The sequence below is a fragment of the Chenopodium quinoa genome, unplaced genomic scaffold, assembly GCF_001683475.1.
Source record: "Chenopodium quinoa cultivar QQ74 unplaced genomic scaffold, ASM168347v1, whole genome shotgun sequence".
NCBI lineage: Eukaryota > Viridiplantae > Streptophyta > Magnoliopsida > Caryophyllales > Amaranthaceae > Chenopodium > Chenopodium quinoa.
The window spans coordinates 2,887,844-2,908,296 of NW_018742974.1; positions in this window are offsets into that span (position 1 = coordinate 2,887,844).

Genomic DNA, 20,453 nt, shown 5'->3' on the forward strand with positions numbered 1-20,453 from the left:
TTGGGACCCAAATTCTTATTGCCAATACCATAGAGGTCGTGGTCACACCACCGAAGCATGTCTCGCCCTCAAAGATCGTGTTCAAGACCTCATTGATTCAAATCTCCTTCATGTACCCTCGCGCGACAAGAAGACCAAGATCAGTAACAATAACAACAGTGGTTGTAAAGGAAAGAAGAATGGCTATCCTTCTTCTTCCGAAAACACTTACTCTAGTATCAATATTGGTACTTTCGACCTTAATGAAATCTTAGCCATGGATAATCGAGGATTTAGAAAGCAACTAAGAAAGGATTTCACCCCTATTGGAATTAGCTACAATGATGCTTTCGATCGACTCCATGCAAAGGGACTCATTACTCCTATGGGACCTATTCAAGATCCACCACTTGAGAAGAGATTGCCTAGTTGGTACCCAAATGTACGCTGTAGGTACCATCAAGGTAGGGGTCATACTACTGAGAGCTGTTGGAAGCTAAAGGAAGCAATCCAATATTTGATCGACAATAACGGGCTTCCAATACCTCCAGTCGGCAAGAACACCAAGTGATGATAAGCCAAGGGACAAGACGCAAGCTTCAACGACAAGATTTCATGATCTTTTTTCTATTTTTTATTTACCCTTTCCCCAATAAGTCTAGCATAGGCACCTTTTTATTCCCCTTAGATTTATTTTGTAGGATCATTATTTCTTTTCCTTTAATAAAAATGAGCATTTATTTTCTTGCATATGATCATTTCATTACATTAAAAAGAAAAAAAAAATTCCATGTCAAACTAAGCATAAGGTATATCAATGATTTAAGGCACCCCTTGTAGCCACATCATATTGCCTTTCACCTTTCTAATTTACAATCCTTTCTTCATAAACCACTTTGAGCCTCGTCTAACGATAGACCCTTCATTTTTCAACCTATATCTACCTAACTTTGGGATGGGATGGTGTGCAACTTATGCAATTTTCAATTTCATAAAAAGCTTGAGTGATTTCAAAAGATTAAAATAGCAAAAAATAAATAAAATAAGAAAAAAATAAATAAAAGTGTACAAAAAGGGCAAGTGTTCCAATGTCTTTGAAATGAACATGTCTTTGATATGAACACATCTGAGATTGCGTCTCTTATCGAGTGCTCGGTACCGTGCTTGAGAAACATGAATTCCAAGTGAGTTACAGACCGCATGATCGGGATTGCCCACACTTATAAAAATAAAATAAATGGTAAAGCAAAAAAAAAAAAAAGAGAGAGAGCAAAATTAAAAAGAAAGAGCTAAAAAAGAGTGAGAAACGTCAAGCATAAAAATATAAAAATTCAAAAGAAAGATTGCACACCTTGGGGGGCTTATCTAGGGTCTTGAGCCTTTATCCCTTTCTTCTTCAATATTTAGCCTAACCACGTTACAACCCTTAAAAAGACCTTTTTGAGGTATACACACACTTGTGTGAGGTTTGGATAGAGCTACGTTCGGCCTGATTCCTAATGGATACGTAGGCAACCTCACATCGAGGTGCGGCCGTAATAAAAATGCATTCACATTCACACTTCATGATTATATCAAGGGATCTTCTATGCTCATCCCTATTAACTTAGAGCTAGACTTGGGGGCTTGATCCCTACATCATTAGCTTACCTAGCCTAAGAGTCACCACCATTTGACTCTTTTCAATATATTTTCCCACACACTTAGCCCTTACGGCCTAACTTTAGTATCACTTTCATACACTACACAGATACATGACCAAATATACTTCCCTTAGGAACCCTTTGTCATGAAATATTAACACAACGTTGAAGCATGCCTTGTCATATCAACAACACTCATCAATCATAATTGTCATTGCATCACGAAGTATGAAGTGCTTAGCCTCCGTGCCTAAGTTACCCAAATGCTTTCATCATTGAGTCAACAATTGAGATAGCCTAAGATGGGTTAATCCTTGCACCTTGAGAGATAGTATCAAATGATATTTGACTAAGCTCATTCAACATGCACCTTCAAAAACTTCGCTTCTTTCTTTTTTGCGTCTTTTTTTTCGGGAGAAAGTCGGTACCCTCCACAAAAATGACGGAAATTTTTTGCATTTTTGGCATTTTTGAGTCGCACGATCACATTAAGATCCACACACGAGTCATGTACACGTTGAGTCATGTCGTTTCATATCACCTTGATTTGGGTCTAACACATGTGTCAAACACTTTGAGTCGAGTCAACCTCGAGTCAGTCAATCACAGTAAGTCAAGTTTATACCTTGAGTCATGTCAAGTCATTGAGTCAACACTAAGTCTTAGGTAAACCCTAAAGAAATATAAGCAAAGTCCTATAGTCAAAGATATAAATGCAGGTGCATCCCAGCAAGCGAGGACATTCCCAGATTTTTTTCGAAAAAAACCGCGAATATGATACAGGAGATTCCTCCAAGATAAGAGGAGTTACATGGATCAGTAAATTAGAGATGAAGAGCTTTAATTTACAAAAGATTTGAGCCGATTTGGTTGAAAGGAAATGACCAAGATCAAAGTTCGGAGAAAAACCAAGCAACAGTGGCAGCAAAAGCAGAATAGGGAAGACCCGACTCCAGCACCAGACGACAAGGTTGTTGTCTAGCAACAACATCTGGCGTCTGGCAATAGAGTTCAGCGCCTGACACTAAATCCCAGCGTCTGGCGACAAAGCCCATTCTTGACACCAAAGATATTTGAGCAGCGACAGAGCTCGAAGCCTCTCAAAAAGGTGATTTCGACCTCATACAGCAATTTCGGGGTCCTTGGTACGCCAGTTAGCCCCTATAAGCAATTTGGTATGATTAAGTAGTCGGTTTGATTACAATCGCAATAAGTGATCGCTGATCGTCTCACTTAGCTTAAAGCACCTAAATATTGGCTCACCGCAGAGACACCGACATACTGGTTCATAAACAGCAGAGGCACCGACATACTAGTTTACAAGCATAAAAAGCGCCGATGTACTGGCATAGCGGAAGCAAAGTTCAAGCGAGCTTTAAAGACCGACAAGCGTTGGTCTTCAGAAGTTTTCTTCAGAATATTATCACAACAAACATTCAAGTATCGAAGCTCTTTTGTTCAGAGACGCGTGGACATTTCTTTCAAGCTCTTTTGTTTAGAGACGCGTGGACATATCATCAAATCTCTATTGTTCAGAGACGCGTGGACATATCATCAAAGCTCTTTGTTTAGAGACGCGTGGACATATCATTCAAAAGCTCTTTGTTCAGAGATGCGTGGACATATCATTCAAAAGCTCTTTGTTCAGAGACGCGTGGATCAAAGTTATTGCTTGATCACGCCTTTTATGCATGTTTAAAGGGAATTGGTACTTGTAATCACGCTTAATAAGATAATTAATAATCTTATTTAGGATTAATTTGATTATAATTCAAGTGATCGCCAAAAAATAGATTTGTTTGTGCATTAATATTCAACCAACATAGATAAACAGGTTTAGGGTAAACCTATTGATTGCATTTTAGTCAGAAAACGCGCATGAATATGATCAGAATAAAGTAGAGGCCTATTATTAGGGCAGGTTGAATCTCTTTTAGGTTGGATTTGTACCTTCATCCCCGAACTACTAGTCATGGTTCCAGACCTATTGGAGTTGACGATCTCCTAGATCGTTAAGGGGTGTAACCTTCACCTCGTGAACGATTTACAAGTTCCTAAAACTTGTTGGCGACTCTTTTGCTCTATCTTCTTTCCCTTTTGACGCCACCATGCTTTAGTGTATGATCACAGTGGGGTTGAAGCTAGGGGTAATGCTTGAAATATTCTCTACAAAAAGGTTTACTTGCACCAACAGGACCAACACCACCCACTCCACCAGAAAGAAGATTTGCTAATTGGGATGGTAATGCTTATTGCGCTTATCATAGAGGTAATGGACATGATACCGAACGTTGCTTTGTCTTAAAGCATAAAATACAAGATTTGGTTGAAGATGGGAGAATTCTCACGCCTAAATTTAATAATAATGCATCCCCCTTAGGGGTGTTTCACATCAATGAGGACCATATGGGAAGTGATATGTTCAATCCTTTGAACTATATCACACCTATAGGAGAACCTCTATCCACAATACTCACAGGGGCAACTTATGAAGTATGTAGACTATGGGACGACGACTTTCAAGACTTGTATGTCTCTAAGTATGCTGTCGTCCCACCTCCATCTTGTTTACAAAATGAAACAAATGGAGCGCTTGATTAAGATCATTTCTTAGGGAAGTCACAAGACTTATCAAATCTCTCCTTGGATGAATAATGGAATCAAGCTCAACTCATGGAACATCTTGAAATGGAGGCACGCTCAAACCCTCTAGAAAAAAGTTGGTTTATGAGTCCTACAACTAATCCAAACGAGATAGATCATCTAACTCGTTCTAGGTGAGTTTACCAAGCACCACCACCAAATGGATCTTCGACCACACAAAATCAAACTCAAGGTCAAATGCAAAATACAATACCACCTCCACTTGAGGTGGAAGATCCATTGGTCAAACAACTTCGCCAATCTAAGGCATATGTTAGCATTTGGGAACTCCTAAGTACTTCTAAAGAACATAGGAATTCCCTTATGAATGCTCTGACGGCTTTGTCTGTAAGCACAGACACAACCCCTCAAGATCTCGTTAGCTTGCTTACTAGCGAGAAATCTGACAAATCAATCATTTTCACTAATGATGATTTGCCTTCAAAAGACACTACCCACAATAATGCATTATATTTAACTGTGGGGTGCAAGGGATACAACATCCCTATACTTTTGGTAGACAATGGGTCAGCTGTAAACCTGTGCCCATTGCGAACTGCAAAATACTTAGGCCTTAATCCAGAAAAAGATTTCAATCAACAACACAAAGCATTAGGGCCTATGGAAATTCGAGAAGATCGGTGTGTGGAATTGTTAAGCTACCAATTACCACAGGCCCAATACAAAAGATGGTTGAATTCCACGTTATGGACATAAAACCTACATTCAACCTTCTACTTGGACGTCCTTGGATACATGAGCTTGGTGCAATACCATCCTCACTTCATCAAATGATTAGGTTGAACTATCAAGGGCTTCCTATGACTATACATGCTTCTCCACTTAAAATAGCAATAAATGATCAATCACTCTTAGAAATAAACCACGATAATGATGAAGAGGACATGTGGGGATTTGTCGCGGAGCCAATCTACACAATAGAAATGGAAGAAGACTTGGAAGAACCTTTCAAGCTTGATCCATATTCCACCCGGATAGTAAACAACATCTTACTCAAGAGTAGTTACTTTCCTGGGATGCCTTTAGAAATAGGAATGAAGAAATCTTTCTTACTTCCTATCCCAAAGAAAAGCTTCTCCTTTGGATTGGGATATAAACCAACCAAAGAAGAATTGAAGTCTCACGATGCGAAAAACAAAGCACGTAGAGACAACAACAAGAAAGGGATAGTCACTTTACTCCCAGCCTACCAACAAACCCTTAATGGACAATTCATTAGGGAGGGAGAAGACTACCCATGCTATGACTTTCCAGAACCACTAGTTTTGGAAGGAATCAAGAAGCTTGGATTAAAAATATTTCACGATTGCTACTTATTGGATGACGATTTTAGTATCGTTAAATCAAAATACCCAGTTCCAGGGTGCTATGATATGCAAGCATTTAACTTGCTATTTGGACTAGAACAAAATCATGTCGCCACGATGACCAATCAAAATGCCATCCAAGATGAAGCTTTTGACCTAACTTCATTGATCAACCCTTCTAATGAAATCTTGGAGCATGGGTGGAGGAAATCTTTCAAATGGACCAATCACAAAGGCGATAAGCTGGAAATCGTCACATGCGAAGGGAAGATGTTTGAAGAATCGGAAGACGAATCTATTATAGACTCTAGGGAAGCTGAGAATCTAGGCCTTGTGGCCATTACCGAGTCTTTATTTTCTAGTTCTAAGGAAGAAGATCCCAAAAAGGATTCTTCTCTTAATGTACTTTCTTTTGATTCTAATAATATGAGCTCTATTTCCGAGTATATGCCTTCTATTGAATCTTTCGAATGCTATAACAATCAATCTAATGAAGATGATAATATTAATAAGTTGGTTGAACTAATGAATGAACGAGAACAAAAGAACCCTATCATTAAAGAAACTAAAACAATCAATATAGGAACTAATGAAAACAAAAGAGAAGTCAAAATTGGCTTAACTCTTAATCCGGAAGAGCGATCGACCCTCATATCGACGCTCAAAGAATTCGAAGACGTGTTCGCTTGGTCATACAAGGACATGCCTGGAATAGATAGGGAAATTGCGGAACATACCATTCCCTTGAACCCTATCTCTAAACCAGTAAAACAAAAACTTCGACGAATGAAACCTGACGTCGCGTTAAAAATAAAAGAAGAAGTACAAAAACAATTGGACGCAGGTTTCATTCACGTATGTAATTATCCAGAATGGGTAGCGAACATCGTCCTAGTCCCTAAAAAGGATGGACGAGTTTTCATGTGTGTCGACTTTAGGGACCTTAATAAGCTAGCCCTAAAGACCATTTTCCTCTACCACATATTGATATATTGGTAGATAACACGGCTAAACATGCGATGTTATCCTTAATGGATGGATACGCAGGTTACAACCAAATTTTAATGGCAAAAGAAGACGAAGAAAAGACATGCTTTATCACCCCTTAGGGTACGTATTGCTATACAATCATGCCATTTGGTTTAAAAAATGCAGGAGCTACGTACCAAAGAACGACTACGACTCTCTTGCATGATATGATGCATAAAGAAATAGAAGTGTATGTGGATGATATGATTGTAAAGTCCAAAGATATAATGGGACATATAAAAGCTTTACGCAAATTTTTCACTCGCATAAAAAAATGCAACATGCGATTAAATCCACAAAAATGCGCCTTCGGAGTAATTTCTGTCAAGTTACTCGGATACGTAGTAAGCACTCGCGGTATTGAGATCGATCCCTCTAAAATAAACGCAATTGTTGACATGTCTCCCCCTTAAACAGAAAAAGAAATTAGCGGGTTCCTTGGCAAACTGCAATACATTAGTCAATTTATCAACAAATTGACTATGACTTGTGAGACAATATTTAAAAAATTAAAAAAAGAGGAAAAACATGAATGGGACGATCAATGCCAAAAGGCCTTTGAGAAAATCAAAGATTATCTCAAAAGTCCACCCATTTTAGCACCACCAGTACCCAAACTACCTCTTAGGCTATACATTACAGTTACAGACACGGCCACGGGCGCCATGTTAGCACAAGAGGTAGAAAAAGTCGAGCGTGCAATATATTACATAAGTAAAAAATTCATCCACTATGAAACGAAATATAGCACCTTAGAAAAGACAAGTTTAGCATTAGTGTGGGCAACTAAAAAATTACGACATTATATGCTACCACACACTACTCATGTGATTTCTCAACAAAATCCGATAAAGTATTTGTTTGAACAACCACCTATACAAGGAAGAATATCCAAATGGTTGGTGATGTTGGCCGGATTTGAGTTAAAATATATTCTAGAAAAATCAATGAAGGGAAAAGTAATTTCCGACTTTTTGGCCCAACATCCAATTCAAACAAGTCATGCAGAAACTACTCATCTTTTGGATGAAGAGATTCTCATGACACAAGATGACAAATGGGTAATGTACCTCGACGGTGCATCCAACCAAAAGGGATGTGGCGTAGGAGTGTTACTCATAAGTCCAGAGGGAGCACGTACTCCAATCTCTGTCAAACTAGACTTTGAGGTTACTAATAATGCCGCAGAATGTGAAGCGTGCATTATTGGATTAGAAGTAGCAGCTAGCATAGGTGTGCAAAAATTAGAGGTATATGGAGATTCTAGTTTGATTATAAATCATATACTGAAAAAATGGAAAATAAAGAACTCCACAATGATATTATACCAAGCACACCTAGAGCAACTCATCGAGCATTTTGAACATATTGACTTTAAATATTTCCCAAGGGATGATAATCAATTTGCCGATGCGCTAGCAAAATTAGCCTCGATGATCAACATTCCAGATCACTTGAATATGACGCCATTATGCGTTGATAGAAGAGAAGAACCATCATATTGCAACGCAATAGAGGAAATAAATGACATCGAAGGAACAATCCATGGTATGATCATATCCTCCAATATATTACTCATGGCACATATCCCGAAAATACTTCATCAAAAGACCAACGAGCCTTACGAACACTTGCGGCTCAATACGGTCTATTAAATGGTCAATTGTGCAAAAAAGGGCCTAATGGTCAAAGTTTATTGTGTATAGACCAACCCGAAACCACACGCCTTATGGAGAATACTCACAAAGGTGTTTGTGGACCTCACATGAATGGTAAAATGCTTGCAAAAATAATTTCGCGACAAAGGTACTATTGGTCCACTATGGAACATGATTGTATACAATATGTCAAAAAATGTCCAGAGTGCCAAATGTTTGCTAACTTACAACACCTTCCACCATCCGAACTATATAATCTCACTTCCCCTTGGCCTTTTTCAACTTGGGGAATTGACATAATTGGAAAAGTCTCTCCAACAGGAGCAGGAGGGCACGAGTACGTATTGGTAGCCATCGATTACTTCACCAAGTGGTTAAGGCTGCTTCTTACGTGAATATCACTTCTAAACATGTCGCAAAGTTTCTCGAACGAAACATATTTTGTAGATATGGAGTTCCACATGAGCTAATTAGTGATCAGGGATCTCAGTTCAAAGCTGAAGTCGAGACCCTCTTAACTCGTTATAAAGTAAAGCATCATCACTCATCCCCATAAAGAGCTCAAATGAATGGAGTTATAGAATCGACAAATAAAAATATAATAGTCATCATTAAGAAAATGGCAGAAAATTATAAAGAATGGCCAAATAAACTACACTTCGCACTATGGGGTTATAGAATGTCTATACGAACATCAATAGGAGTAGCTCCATACTCCTTAGTTTTCGGAATGGACGCAGTTCAATCAATCGAACTGGAAATACCATCCTTACGCATCGTACTCGAAAGTAAGCTACCAGAAGCTGAATGGGTAAGAGCGAGGTATGAGGAGCTTTTATTGCTCGATGAACGACGATTAAGTGCTTTGCATCATGTACAAGTCTATCAAAGGCGCATTGAGCGTCATTTCAATAAAAGATTAAAACCCAAAAATATAAAAGAAGGTGACTTTGTACTAAAAGAGGTTAGGGGTCCACCTACCGATCCAAGAGGGAAATTCAAACCTAATTGGATAGGTCCTTACCGCGTAATTGAAATCTTATCAGGAGGAGCCGTCAGATTAATGGACATTGAAGGAGATGAAATTTGCCAATTAATCAACATTGATCGACTTAAGAAATATTACATATGAAATCCGGATTAACTCATTCATTCATACAACTAACTTTAATTAGAATTCAATTGAAAGATTCTAAGTGTTATGTATTTTACCAAATGACACGATAAAATACATAACACTTGGGGGGTAGTTTAGAAATAATAAATCGTTCTAAGTGTTCAGATTTTTTATCGAACTTCACGAAAAAAATCTTCACACTTGGGGGGCTAATAGCACAGAAATAAAAAAAATTTCGAAACACTCGTAGTACAGGTGTCGCTCGCAACTAGAATAGTTGCGCGCAAATGTCACGCACAACTCATTCAGTTGCGCGCGCCACCTGATCGTAAACTACGAACCCGAACTTTTTGTTTGAACGAAGTTGCAACTTCTACTTACGATAAAAGGAGGGCGTTTCGTGAATATAAACATGTACTCATAAAATATAAAAATTAAACTTTGATTTAATAATTTTTTTTAAACAAAGTTTGATTAATTTTTTCATTTAATTTCTACCTAAGGAGTTAAGGAATATACATACATATATATATATATATATATATATATATATATATATATATATATATATATATATATCTGTATATATATATGTGTATATATATATATGTACATATATATATATACACATATATATATATACACATATATATATATACACATATATATATATATACATATATATATAGATATAATAAAAGAATTAGAACTACGCCATGACCTGATTTCATGATACGAATACGTAGGCAATTTATATGATTTGGTCATATCAAAATATCAAAACATAAAGCTCATTTTTATTTCATTCAAATTAAAAAAAAAAAAAGGAGACATTGTTGAACTAGATCATAAATAAAGAAAAGGGGCATAGTAGTAATTACACTTTATTAAAAAAAAAGAGAGAGAACATAAAGAAATTGTGTAACACTCTAAGGCTTCACTATATCCTCAATTGTCACGGATGATAGAGGAGTAGTTTCCATCGCAGTATTTTCAGAAACCTTGGAGCTTTCTCCTACAGTCTTCTTCTTGACCCATACATTGTTCTTCAATTTAGGAATAGGAGCCTTTTCAACCCTTTTTCCCTTTTCCGAAGCTTTTGTTAGGGTCCTCTTTCGAGTTTGTTGCAAAGGTTCCTTGATTATCACACCTTTTTGTGCGGGTTTGGAGGGAGCTTTCCTTTTGGATTCCTTCGAACGCGCCTTAGGAGATGAGAAGTCCAATTTTCTTCTCACTCCTTCATTTTGGCCACTAGGAGGGGTAGTGGTGGTCGAATGCATTAAAGGCTTAGGTGGATTGCGAGCCGTGGCAGTTTGATATTGAGATTGGGCCTTGTTTAATTCGCCCTTATCCGCCGCATTCATCCAAGCTTTATAAAAGGAAGATAGTACAATGCTCGCAGCAGGATTTTGTACTAGCCACCTTGGAAGACTTGACCAATACGCTATCCAACGAAAAATTCGCTCGGGTCTAAAAGTCACATCTTTGGGTGCATCACAGTCTTGCAGGGGAATAATCTGTTTCATCCCGTATTGTCTCATTACCCTGCAAGGAAAAATGTAAGTAGCACTAGATAAGCCTAAAAGCCTAATGTAAGGGCAATTGAGACTACTCCGAACCATACTATTTATGTTCCACCAAGGAATCACAAAACGTATGTTAGGAACCCCGTGACAGAAAAATGACGTACATTCCTCTTCATTCTTGTGCTTGTAAAGGATTTGACGTCCAGGGAATGTCCGTACTCCATTAGCCTCGATATTTTATGGTTGATCAACTATTTGCAAACGCTCCATGAGCCAAATCTGAAATAATAATAATAATAATAATAATAATAATAAAATCAGTTTTTACACGAGCAAGTGGCGCGCGCCATCCGCGCGCAGCGCAGAAGATTGCGCTGGACATACCAGTGCAACTTCATGGCTTGCGCTAAAAAAACGACAAAAAAAAACTTACGTGTAATAGGAGTGGACTTTCCGTGAAACCATTTTCGTTAGGGTCTCCTCTAAGGAGATTCAAGCATAAAATGGTTTTTGCTAAAGCCAAAGGAGCGGGTGCATGACATCCCTCTATTTGCTCTACTACGGACACCATGGAATAATCTCCATATTCTTTGCCTGTCCTAAGTAAACAATTGACAACAAGACAATAGCATAAAGAACGAATTTTAAAGCGTTGTTTAGTCATGTTGTCACGAGGGGCGACGAAATGTTCAATAAATTGAATTAAATTCACGCCTTCTTCAATTCCAATATTGGTCATATCATTATCGGACAAGCCGAAAAATCTTTGGAATATAGGTTTGGGATCCAACAATGGGGGCAAATAAGTCACAAGGAGAGTATTTGTAGGGAAGCCTAGCAAGGCCTCGAACTCACCTGGAAGGGGAATAATTTTGTCCCCTTTAAATAAAAAGAGATGGTGGTTGGAGTCCCAATGGTTAACTGCGGCATGAAGGAAATCAAAATTAATCACTAATTGCATATAATTCAATAGTGGGTGTAGGTGATAAATTTTGAAAGCCAGTTGGTCCTCATTTGAAAGGGAGGTAACCCATTGCTTCAAACGCTGTTCAAAGGTCTTCACCATTGTTCAATGTAAATAAAAAAAGGGAGAGTAAGAATTTAGAGAGATTTTTCTTTTTAGTTCTTATAATATTACTAAGCAAATGAATGCGAGATAATAAAAAAAACCTACACGAAACCGTGCTTAAATAGACCTAAGAGGGGCATATTTTCGGCAATTTTCGCTCAAAGGAAAGTTCACAAACAGGTGGCGCGCGCAACTCATGAGTTGCGAGCGACATCCACGCGCAACTACATCACGTGCGCGCGACAGCCGCGCGCACGCAAATCATCCAGTTGTGCGCGTCTTCTCTGTCGCGACATGTGGTTTAGGTTTATTTCTGTATTTTGACTTACATAATGACGGAATCTTGACGAAATCTTTAGACTAATCATACGCTTGCCTTTTGCTAACTCTTGTGTCCCTTTTCTTTCCTTTTTATTTGTTTTCCTTTTATTTTATTTTATTATTTTCTTGTTCTTCTTTTCCTTCTTCCTTTTTCCCCCTATTTTGTTTTTTTCGATTTTCTTTATTTCCTTTTTAGTCTCTTTTTTCCTATTTTCCTTTCTTTTGTTATTTTTTTTCGAGGGGGGTCAGTCAGGAACCCTTTCCCTCCCTCGGAAAATTGTTTGCTTTTTTATTTTATATGCATACACATGGAAACAAATAATAATAATATAAATGACATATACAAAAAAAAAGTGTCATATGTACAACAAAACAAAATAATATGTACATTTGTTTCCTAAAAATATAAAAAAATGTGTACAAAAGGATCAGGGTGCTCTGCGACTGCTAGACGGTTGCTGTACATCTTGCAAAATCCCAAAACGAAGATTAATACATGAAATGTAATAACTTCGTCGAAAAAGAAAAGAAATGAAATTTACCGCAATCATTCGATGATCAAGGCATGACAAAGTCACGAGGGATCTCCGATAAGCAGCTCGGAAAGCACGTATAGTCCTCACCATGCCGTTCACGGTCTCCCGCGGAACCTGTTCCAAGAATACAAGGACAATTAGTAAATAAATGTATATGAAGCAAAAAACAGAAATATTTTAAGTACGTATACAAAAAAGAGACATACCGACTCAACAGTCTCTGGAATGAACGGTATCCCCTCATCATCCTCCGCTGCTGGAAGGATCTCACGAATTACCGACACGACAACATCGGTATACGTGATCTCCGCTGTAGGAGGCACCCGACCGCCTAGCTCGACCCGCTAAAAAATAAAAAAATAATAAATAATAAAAAAAAAGGGGAGTCAAAGTTCCGAAAAATAAATAGAAACAAAAAAAAAAGAAGAAAAAGAGAAAATTGAGATACTAACCGAAACAAAAGCTGAGAAAGGAGTCACTTACATATTATTATTTTGTTTTGATGATTTTCATGTTATTGCATTAGATCGATCTCCGTCCTTGGAGTTTGATCGTCGGAGTCCCTGCGGATATCCGGTCTGGCATGGTTCGAGGCACCTCAGTAGCTGCCGCAGGATCCACTACCCGGGTCGCCTTGCCATAGCTCTAAGCATACGGGCATACGACACCTCCGCCTAGTTTAGATTACATACTTTCCCCAAGTCTATGAGGAAAATAAGTAACTCGACAGGGAAACGCTCTCCCGATCACTCAAGAGAGTGATGGAAAGAATGTGGGCAATGTATATCCGAGCCAGCTGCTCAGGTGTGCACTGCCGGTCAACCTCGTCAGCCGACAACTCATCGGCAAGAATCGAGTACGGACAAGACTAAGGATGTACGTGAAGGATCGCCGCCAGACGATCCCCCACAAGATCCCTCAGTCTCAAGTCTTGCCCCGTTACGACCTCTATTACTACAGGCTCACCTACAAAAGGAAAAGCCGTAATCATAGAGAAGTCGTAAGGGGTGAGCGTCATCTCTCCCCACGGAAAGTGAAAAGTGTTGGTGGAATCCCACCAAAACTCCAGCAAACCACGGAGGAAAGCTGACGAAACAGACTGACTCGACAAATCCCGAAGAGCCGCCAGCGCGCGACCGATCCCTGAAAGCTCCACAATCTCCTTTACCTCATCGGGTAAGCTCCCAAAACGAGTCCTCAGGTCACCAGAGCCGTATAGACGCATGCTAGACTCACTCTAAAAAAAAGAGAGAGAAGAGAAAGAGCCAAAATAATAAAAAAACGGTTATTAAAAGAAAAGAGGGAAAGTAAAAAAAAGATGGAGTAAGAAACTCACGATGTCGCGCCACCCTTGAACCGAGACGTGATGGTCTGGATCCCACTTAAGGACCCTAGAGTCCTAGTTGGGAGGAACCTCCCAGATCACATCCTCCTAGAGACGTCGATCAGCAGCGGCGCGTCGCTCTCAAACCTCCTCACGAGGCCGGGTCACCCTCTTTCGAGGGCGAACTACCTCGTCAGGGCCGCCTAGAATCTCCTCCGCGTCAACAAATGGAGCGAATCCATGCTATGATAGACGAGATTTCTCTATTAGTTCATTTTTTCCTAAACTAATAGTCGTGTTCTAGATCCATTTCGGCAGCATAACGGCTGCCGATAGGATAAAACACAAAAATCGAATGCCACCCATATTTGGGGGCTACGATACCTGCAGTCAAACTCAGTATATGGGGCTTTTAGCACCCACAAAAGCCATCCTATACCAGTTTCAACTAAGCATTCAAGGGATTATGTTTCAAAATCTTAAAGAATTAACTATTCCAAGACGAATAATAGTAACACCAACACAATTATCGTCTACCAAAAAATCTTGAAGTTCGAATATGGCAAAAACAAGTTAAGTATACACTTCGCGCCATTTTTTCAATTTAAAAATTTGCAAAATGTGAATTATGAAAGTAATACTAGTCCTAATACTACAATATACTTCATAATCAACAATTATAACCAAAATGAGCAAGAAAAGCAACAGATTCGAGCAAAATTCGAACAAAAAGAGCAAGAACGAACTTAAACAAAGAAATGCTCATACAAGGTTCAATACTTAACCATTTTTCATAAAATTTGATGCAAAACACTCCTTAAACATATCATAACATCATGGAACAAAAAATTTCAAGAATAATGGACCGAATAAAAAATCCCCAAATTCAAAATTTGGGGTTTTACGATTTGAAAAACGCTCAAATGCCAGCAAAGAATGAACGAATTTAAGCAAAAAAACTTGCATTGGATTATGGAAAATGTGAATTAAGAGCGAGATTTGCTTCCTTTAGCTTCGAAAATCGCAAAAAATGGAGCTCTTTAGAGTGAAAAAGAGTCAAAAATGGAGGAAGGAAGGAGAGAGAGCGAAATGAAAAATTGCATTCTCGATTTTCTTTTTGTTGAACTGAGTGTCGCGCGCAACTCTAGAAGTTGCGCGTGACATAGCAGCGCAACTCAGAACGATGCGCGCGCCTGGCCAGCGCGACCCACTGAGTTGTGCGCGGATACCGGTCACTAAAATGACCGGTATTCGGATTTTGATCCGTTTGATCATTTTTTCAATGGTTTTTGATCGTTATTAGACGTAATGGCGTGCAAATTATCAAAATCCTTTTATTTGCTTTGCATTTGTAGTTTATTTTCTTCTTTGATAGTTTTTTGCATCATTTTGCATGCACACCGTGATTTGTGCCTTCCCCAAGCATACGTTTTGAACGCTCTTCGTAAGCATGCCTTAAGACGTTCTGTGGTGGTGCTTTATGTAAAAGCACCCATAGACAGGTTTGTCGTTTTACTGAACTGACGTTATAAGTGTCCGGGTTTTCTTCTTTTTTCACGTCCGAAGCAAAAGGAAGGCGTTTTCATGCAGCGTAAAAATGCAAATGGCGTAGCGTACAGCGTAAAATTGTACAGCGTAGGTGTTGCGTAAAATTTCACCTCAACCCAAGCTTTGCGAGATCTACCTCTCGGAACTAAAAGGTAGACTATTTACTGTCGGCGTTAGCTCATGAGTCGACAGGCGCGCCGAACCTTCAGGATCAGGCACTTCTTGAATGGAAGAAAATACGGTAGTTAGTGAGCTTACTAACTTACCGGACAGTTAGGGTGTCCGTCCACCCCCTGTATAAAGAGCGACGAGACAGTGTCGCACCCATGTAGTCACGTGCCCCCAGTCCTAAGACACGTGTACTCATCTTGTGGACAAAACTGCTGAGAGAGTTGCTGACTTTCTTTTCTCTCACTGGATTTGGATATATGCCTCCAGTCCTAAGACATGTATTTCTATCTTGTGGACATCCAGTTTGAATACCGGACCCGACTCGAATGTCGGACCCTTTTCGGTTCGAATATCGAAAACCCTTTTTTAGTCTTTTTACTTTGTTAAAGTCAGGCTAAAGTTCCAATGACATATCGAGGGACTTTAGATTATTAATGACATGATTGAGAGGAAATCATCCCCGACCCTTTTATTCTTTTTAAAACCGATCTCTTCTCATGACTTAACATCACCCAGAATACATTTACTTGTAAAAGTATTCTACATTGCAAAGGATAAATCTAGATTATTTAGCGCGTTAAGACTAAGGAAAACTTTCTCTAGCCTTAATAGCTACTTGTTTCAAACACTTAGCAAACCGAGGACTGTTTTGACATCCTTAAACGTTACTGAAAGATTCTCTAATCTTAGAGAACTTCGCAGAATGAGTCTCGGATTTTTCCTTGACTACTTTGATCATCGTCTATCCTAGACTCGATCAAAGTGGGGGCTAACTGTAGACATCTACTTTTGGCCTCTTGTCCCAATAGGAAGTGCAATGACGATAAATAAAGCCATCTTCGTGTTGGATCAAAGTGAAGAATACTTATGGATAACTGGTTAAGCCAAAAAACACAAAAGACTAGCCAGAATAAAATAACAAGGCCAATACAAGGTCCAATTAACTAAACCCGATCATAATTAGGCTTAAGCCCGTGCTTAAAACCCAATAATGACGAATTTAGGAGCGTCTAGGTTAAAATTTAAGCTGCCGCGGAAAATGTCGCGCGCATCTCACAAAGTCGCGCTCAGCTGTCGCGCGCAACTTATTCAGTTGTGCGCAGCATTCCGCACAACTTCTGGAGATGAGCTCGCGAAAGATTCAGAATATCAAAATATTGGAAAATCAAATCTTACCATAGAGCTACGCTCAAGACAAATAACTGCGTGCATCATCCGCGCGCGACTTATTCACTTGCGCGTGACAGCCGCGCGCAACTCATCCAGTTGCGCGCGACACTTGCTGTGGCAGTATGCTCTTAACCCTAAACCTAATCATTCCCTATAAATAAGACCCTAATTCGAGGCTGCGGCAGTATGCTCTTAACCCTAAACCTAATCATTCCCTATCAATGTTCAACAACGAACTTTTCCATTTAACATCTATCTTATTATTGCCTTTAAGGCAACAATATTCTCAACATATGTTTTAGTAGACCCTCCGATGATGCCTTGCATGGATTTCACTCCAAACGACTCACAATGATTTGGAATACTCAAATCACTTACGATCATGGAAATTTATCTTAAATTTCCGCACATTATACATGGATGCATATCCATGTTACCATTCTCAAGCCACGAAATTTCTTGCCTCGTGCTTATAAATGGCTTCCTTGCTAAGGATCTAATCCTTGTTAAGGTTTGTGCTTGCAACATCAAAACTCAAGTTGTATTTGTTTCCATGCGTCAAGAACTCATCCAACTACTTATTTAAGTTCTATGGATATACTTGACTATAATCTAATGATCTAATACTTAGATTAATGTCGACCGGTATTATATACGTACTTCACATGCTCTAAGTAAGTCGTCTGAAGATTCCATATCATAGCTTTACATGATGGATTTAATTCTAGAATGATTCTCAATTCTATTCCATCCATGTGACATTTAGCTCATTCAGATACACCGAGTCTTTCCAAAATGTTCGCTATGTAATATGGTTGAAAGTCTCTTACTAGAGTCTTTCTTGGTTGACTTAGTATTTAGCCTAGCTTATACTTAGTTCAAACATTTACTTAGCTTCATACATATATGGGTCGAAAGCCTTTCAAAGTCCTTCATGTTTAACATGGTAAATTCCTTTACTCATTTAAACATTTAATTAAGTCTATACCATAGAACTTAATTCCCAACATGTACTAAGTATCGTCTTTAGCTTGGTCCATTGTCGAAAATACTTTCAAATCTAAGCATTTAGCATTTGATAGTTGTTTCACAATAGAGTTCGTAAACTTCTCGTTGGACCTTTACTTTTGCTCCCACTAAACTTCTTGTTCATCAGAATTTCTATGTTTCTCCATAAGTCAATCCTCTTATTAACTTTATGAGAAAACACGTTCCAATTCCTTCATGCAATGCTTCCTTTAATCCCATGACGGATTCCATGTGCTTGCTTTCAAATCTAGCATTATTTAGATTTTCAAAACCCTTAGACTATTCCATAGTCACTTCCAAGATCCTATTTTGGGAAGGTGGTTTTGGTATCTATTTTACCATATTTCATATGTGAAATTTTACTAGATCAATCACGAAAAGACTTAAGCTTTCCAATTGGTGAATAGGTTTTTATTAAAATCAACTCCTTGAAATTAATTATATCCTTTTCAACCAATCTAGCTATGTATGCATATACATTTCCACATTTGTTAGTTTTCTCCTTGAAAACGTATTTGCAATTGATGGATCTTTCATTCTTCATGCAAATTAATCAAGTTTCAAACATGATTTTCAAACATGGAGTCTATTTCGAATTTTCATGGCCTCTAACCATCATTCTGAATTTGGATTTGTCGTAGCTATCTTACAAGACATTATTCCTTTTCTTGTAAGTCTTAGGTTTATTTCTAACTTAATAGAAAATTTATAGGATTCAATCCAAACCTTTGGTGAATTCTATACCTATACGGGGTAATTACATCAAACACTGAGTTTTAAGGCGCTTTCAAAGCCCTTTTAGCATGTTGATCTTACTCCAACATTTTTAATGTTTTGTGAGTAATGAATTCTCTTTTAAGGCACTTGTAAAGTCCTTTTGAGTATTCTTGATCAAGCATTCTCATGAAGTCCTTTAAGGTCTTCCGAGATTCTCAGTTCTAGTTTGTTGCTAAGCTCGATGGTCATCGAGTTCATTTTCCTCCCACTTGTCGTTTTGGAAACGTGTTACTTTCCAGAAAGACACCACTTAGAGCAACAAACATTATGTTCTCAATTAGGATGTGGAGGTAATGCCCGTAGTCTCACTTGAATGCTTACAAAGAGACATGTATATTGTCTTTGGGTAAAAGTTCGTTGTGAAACAAACAGTTAGCTCCCACTTGAGCTATCTTTAGTCTTTATTGAGCCATTCAGCTCCCACTGAGCCACCTATCTCCCACTGAGCCACTTAGCTCCCACTGAGCTAGTAAACTCCCACTGAGACTAAGAGCCTTAGACATATACTTGAAAAGACTTTTAGAAGTTATTTCTATCCATAACTGAATATGGCGTCCTTTCTTAGCTTCGACATATTGTTTAGTGTAACATTAGTCATTTGTGCAAATCTTTAAGAACTTTATAGGAAGGGTTGTGAACCATCATCGTTTGAGTCATTTTCCAATGACATCGAGGTCTCCGTTAGGACACACTATGTTCTTTGTGGAGTTCTTTATGAAAATTTCCATTCATAACTTTGAGATGGTCACGCTTGGCTCAAGCAAACATTGCTCGATCTAATCTAAAAGTTTTGATATCTTGCCAAGTCGATTCTGTACTTCACTGGACTCTTGAGCTACTCAGGTCAAGTTTGTCACATTTGATGAATATATCCATATCCTTTCAAATTCTTTGTGAAACATTGAAGTAATTGATTCCTCTTTAGCCTTCGGAGTCAATTGTCTATACCAAGAACAATAGCTCTCTGCTTTGTCGGTTTCAACAACTAAGACTTTCTTGTCTTAGATTGATTCCAAATCAAGCAACTATCAAGAGCCTATATAATAGAATCTTGAGTACGTTCTTTTCGATATGACATTGCTAAAGATGTTTGGAATGCAAATCAAGCCCATGACTTGAACTTAGTGAGTTAATCATGTTAGGGAAATGTTTGTTTATAATCAAGCATTCTTGACTCAACGCTTGGATAACCATGCCATTCAAATAAATCTCGCAACTATTGCTCATTACTTTGAATGTGAGTCTTTCTGTGTGTAAACGGATCAATTACTGATTATGGAACATAATAACCATTATTTGTTCCAGCCTTTGGCTTAAAAGGTCTTTAAACAAAACATACGACATTACAACTGATGTAGCTCTTCTTGCTTCATTCTAAGCTTGTAAGTCGATAACTTAGCTTAACTTCAATAGTTTGAGGTCACTATCATAATGGAACACTCAAGCAGTATCCGATACTTGTGAAGATAACGAATTGCTAAGTTAACTACAATAACATGAACTCATGAGTTGAAATGGAATCTAATTCCTTTTAGTTGTTCCTTCTTTCCTATATTTCTTATCATACAATGTCTCATAATCTTAC